Here is a 5,522-nt window from a genome sequence, read left to right on the forward strand (position 1 = left end):
CACGGGGCTGACTAGTAGCTGTATATTTTCTGGTCATGAAATGAGATTTCCTAAAAGAAGGACCTGGGCTGTCTTGGAAACCATTATTAAGAGGCTCACACATCTGGTAAGATTTCTACCTAAAATGACTGGAAGTGCTGATGGTGGAAGCTCCCATGACCTGGAAAATTCATTTGCTTTTTGCTTCCTTACAGCTCGAGTACAAAGGGTCATTGTCTACCCATCTCTCTTAAAGTTCAATTATTAGAAAATTGATCACATGTCGAAAAGTGACAGATTAATTGCCCAAGAAATCCAAATGTGTAAGAGCTTGGCATCTGCAGACCAAGTGATCTGCACATTTGGCTCAAGGGGAACTGATGAGGCTTCTACACATATATCCATTGGCTCTTTGATAACTAATGTGTATTGTGACCAATGTGGACTTGATGAGGGAAACAGTGTGATTCAAAAGTGGTAGCCAAAGAGGACAGTTTGTTTTGTTTATCTATATGTACCTTCATTCTGGCTTCCTAGGTGGCTCAGTGGTAGAGAATCCGCCTGTGAATGCAGGAGACTCGGATTTGATCCCGAGGTGGGGAAAATCCCCTGGAGGAGGAAATGGCAACCCACTCCAGTATTCTTGCCTGGAAAATTGCACGGACAGAGGAGCTTGGTGGGCTGCAGTTCACTGGGTTGCAAAGACTCAGACACAACTGAGGGACTGAACACACATACACACACACCTTCATTGTAATGGAAAATCTTAAAAAGTCTATGTGCAATTTCTTTCCAAAATTTAATTATATTAATATCATGAAGAACAGCCATTTGTTTGTATTACCATTTGAATTATGCAAAATAGATAGTATATAATGATCAGAGCTAATTAAATTGCACAGCCCCTTTCACTCTCAAAAGCATCCTGGTTTCTAGATGATATGATCACTCTCCTCACTGAACACATACTTTGTGTTCAGTGTTCTTCTAAGTGCTTTATATAGACTCATATATAATCTGATTACATATATCGTAAGACCATGCCTTCAATTTGAAGACAGTTAACCATTTGGCATTAGCTAGAATGATATTGTGCATGCTCTTAATAGACTCTTAGCATTTTCATTAGTCAGGAGTGTAATGGTGCTGGGAAAATCTAATAATAAAGGTAAGCAATGGTAATTGGTTGTTATGGATTAATCAAAGAGTATATAAAGCAGAGCATATAAATTTTGGATCTAATCATCACAGTTTGGAAGTGTTCTATGTCCTTTCAGGGAGGATGAATGAGTACTGAGAGAAAACTGGCATTTTTTTTTTCCTCCTTAATGACATTTCTTTTCATTAAAGATGAGTTTATCACCAGTGATTAGCTTCTTTCCTTGAAGCAGGCTTTATAGAATAATACAGCAAGAGAAAAAAAAGCTAAAAATCTTATCATGATCAAATGGAAATTATTGGGTCTTTCACACCTGCTGTCTTGTATAACAAGGGTTAAATTTTAGGTCCCTGACAACTCAGCCAATATACTAAAAACCACTGAATTGTATATCTTAAATGGATGAATTGCATGGCATATGAAAAAAATATTTATCAACTTAAAGCTGTGACAAAAAAATTTAGCTCCCTGTCACACTGTAGTTTATAATCTCAAATGTCTTTTTGTACACATTATATGAACAAAAGTATCAATAAGGACACCAATTTCCAGTTGGTACATTGTATACATTATTGCATGTTCTTGAATCATGCAATAATGTACACATCGTACCAAACAAAATTTGCACCATACTTGATAGGGGGTCATATGACATGAGCATTTTATGTTTTTTGGAAAGACTGAATTATGCTTCAATAGGATTGATGATAATGTCAATGATGCCATGGTTTTGAAATGACAAATGCACCAAATGTAAAAAGTGGATTCTGGTCTAATCACACACAGATCTATTAAATCAGAGCCTTCTGGAGCTGGCCCTGGAGCACTAGTAGTTTTAGAAGATTCCCAGGTGACTTCCGTGTGCCACCAAGGATGAGGGACAGGAATTGAGCTGAAATGGCTGGGCGACAATCACCTTCTTTCAATACGATATGCTGGAAATGCACTTCCTCCCACTAAAGGTTGCTGTGCTTCTGTAAATGTACTCCTGGATATTTTTAAGTACTAAGTTTATTTATTTCATTTTATTTATTTGGCTGCATCAGGTCTTAGTTGCAGCACACAGGATCTTCAGTTTTGGCATGCAAACTTAGTTGCAGCATGTGGGATCTAGTTCCCCAACCAGGGATTGAACCTGGGGCCCCCTTGCATTGGGAGCTCAGAGTCTTAGCCACTGAACCACCAGGCAAGTCCCTAAGTGTTAACTTCAAATGATCTCAAGATATACCGAGTGGAACAAAAATAAAAGGAAAACACAGCTAGGGAAGCTTATGTGTATGCTCAGTCGCTCAGTCGTGTCCAACTCTTTGCGACCCAATGAACTCTAACCCACCAGGCTCCTCTGCCCATGGAATTTTCCAGGCAAGAATCCTGGAGCAGGTTGCCATTTCCTCCTCCAAAGAGGAAGGCTTGGAAGCATGAATTAAAAAAAAAAAAAAATCAAAATAACGAAGAGCTAAAGAGGTAAATGAGACCCTAGAGACCCTTCAATTGTTCTTACACTTAAAAGGACATTAAGAATCTTATTCAAGGGACTTTCTCACTGGTCCAGTGGTTAACACGCTGCCTTCCAATGAAGGGGGCATGGATTCCATCCCTGGTTGGGAACTAAGGTTCAACATGCCTTGGGGTTGAAAGTTAAAAAAAAAATAAAGAGAGAAATTAAAAAAAAAATAATCTAATTCAGTGGGCTTCCCTTGTGGCTCAGCTGGTAAAGAATCTGCCTGCAACGCAGGAGACCCTGGTTCAATCCCTGGGTTGGGAAGATCCCCTGGAGAAGGGAATGGCTACCCATCCCAGTATTCTTGCCTAGAGAATTCCATGGACAAAGGAGCAAAAATGAAAAAAGAATCTAAGTCAATACCACATTCTACATTCCTTACCCAGGAAGGTAAGGGGTTAGAAATTAAGCAGTGTCTGTACACCTTAAAGTATCACAGCACTGTTGATCAACTGCACTCCAATAGAAAATAAAAAATTAAAAAAGAAAAAAGAAATTAAGCAATGTGTTCAGGACAGAATACAACTAGTTCACAACCAAACCTTGAGTAGAAGTCAGGCCTTGTTAGGGCCTGTGCATTCTGATTTTACCACGGGGTGAGAGGGGCTCCTTGCCTTCCACGTCATCCACTGCTGAGACAATTTTCTATTTCCAGAAAAGCTGCAAAAATAATGTAAGTAATTCCCATCAACCATTCAGGTAGCTTTCCCTAATGCTCATGTCTTTTTTTTTTTCCCTTGGAATAATGTTTATTTACTTATTTATTTATTTTTTAAATGACACAAAATTTAATTTTAAAGACAACACTGAAAAGTGAGTATATTTAACTATACTCAGCTCACTATAGAGCAAGTGGGTGAGTGCAATAGTAATTCACGCTATAGCGTGTTTAGTGAACTGGCAAAAGAGAAAATGGGTCAAAGGAAAGATGGAGAAATTTTCTCTTTTCATTAGAACCGAGGGGCTCCATAATCATCTGGCATCCGCTCAATGTTGTACCTATGGTTAGAAATGTACATGATGGGAACTCCAGGGATTCTTCCTTTAAGGTCCCGGTCACCTGCGGCCACAATGTAATACTTGTGCTGAGTTACTCTGTGTACCAAGCAGTCATCTGCATTGGTTCCTTTGTGTGTACATGGTAATCATTCAAATCTTGGATCCTTGGCAATCCTTAAAGCCACTCTATACTTCTGCCCCAATTTCTCAGTTTCAGCCATTACGCAGTCAGTTATACAAGGGATACACTTGGCATACAGACAGTCCATCACTGACTGCACTAAGTCCAGTTTGGCTTTAATGGAAAAGTTGATAAAGTTGGTATCGACCAGGATGTGGTAAGGTGGGCCCAGCTGTGTGTTATATTGGAAGAATAAGCAGGAAGGGTGTTGGGGGACTTCTCTTTCCTTGAGTGCACTGGGATCTTTCTTTTCTTTCTTTTTTGGTTTTAATCTATCCTTTTCTTTAAGCCTCTGATCTCTGAGACTAAGCATTCGCTTCATGGTTGCATACTTCCGTGTTTTCTTTTGCTTCCCCATGTTCACGCCACACTCTTGTTACTTCCAGAATCTGGAATAATGTTTATTTAAAGTTACATTTCAGAGTAAACCATCTTCAGGAGGGCATGCAACTTATGTTGGCTACTGCAATACATCCAGAAATGTTAATAAAATCCTTCTGATATACTATAAATTACTAAAGAACTATAGATAGGCACCTGTATTACATGCAATCTTCAAATATTTTCAAAACTTAACATTATGTATTAGTGAAAGTGAAGTCGCTGAGTCATGTCCGACTCTTCGTGACCCCATGGACTGCAGCCTACTTGGCTCCTCCGTCCATGGGATTTTCCAGGCAAGAGTACTGGAGTGGGTTGCCATTTCCTTCTCCATAATGCTCATCTCTTATCTAACCAAGGTACAATGAGAAAAACCAGGAAATTAACACTGGTACAATGCTTTTGAAGTGTTAGTAACTCAGTCTTACCTGACTCTTTTCAACCCCTTGGACTATAGCCCACCAGGCTCCTCTGTCCATGGAATGCTCCAGCCAAGAATGCTGGAGTGGGTTGCCATTTCCTACTCCAGGGGATCTTTCCCACATCCAACCGGAGTCTCCTGCATTGCAGGCAGATTCTTTTACCATCTGAGCCACCAGGTACAATGGTACAATGCTATAATCTTTTACAAATGAAGAAACGGAGACCCAGAGAGGTTGAACCACTCACCCAAGAGCACACAGCCCAACAGTGGTATAATCCCATCACCTTTAAGGACACAAGTACCCAGTTCCCTTGGTTTCATCTGAAATCCACCTTATTTTAAAAGGCGTTTCTAGAGTGAAGGCTGGGTGCAGGCATCACATTGTCCTGCTGACATCACAGATGCAACCAAGACATTTCATGGGCATGGTGAGACCTCCCGCCCCCTCTCAGAAGGGCCCTGGAGCTTGGTTTAATGCTTTGAGGCTGTCGCAGTCTTGAAATTCTCAGTAATTTTATCTTGGAACTTGTGTTTTGTAAGTAGAGGCCGATGGTGCAGCGGTGGCGATAAACCCGGCAGCTGGGTGGGGACACCTGGCAGCTGGGTGGGGACTCCCGCCCGCGGGCAAGAGCGGGTCCTGAGCGGTGGGGTTGGCACCCAGTGCGCACGCGCTAAGGTGGGCCAGCCCGGGGAGCGGGGGGCAGGCCCCGGAGGCGAGGGTCGCAAAGGCGCGGCCTTCAGCCCTGATTAGAGGCCGGGCCCGTGGCGTCAACAGCAGAAGCTGGAGTGAGGGGGTGCCCGGTACTTCTGTCCCCAGAGCCCATTCCTGCGACGCCTCGCTGGCCTGCAAACTTTATCAGTAAATTATTACAAAACAAAATCGTACATGTGGACAGTG

General features: G+C 41.7%; 1 pseudogene; it reads right to left on the reverse strand.

The window, feature by feature from the left end:
- Window positions 1-3,474: 3,474 nt before the first annotated feature.
- Window positions 3,475-4,203, reverse strand: LOC136145031 (rRNA-processing protein FCF1 homolog pseudogene; annotated as a pseudogene).
- Between the last annotated feature and the right edge of the window lie 1,319 nt (window positions 4,204-5,522).

The sequence above is a fragment of the Muntiacus reevesi genome, chromosome 12 (assembly GCF_963930625.1).
Source record: "Muntiacus reevesi chromosome 12, mMunRee1.1, whole genome shotgun sequence".
NCBI classification, from domain to species: Eukaryota; Metazoa; Chordata; class Mammalia; order Artiodactyla; family Cervidae; genus Muntiacus; species Muntiacus reevesi.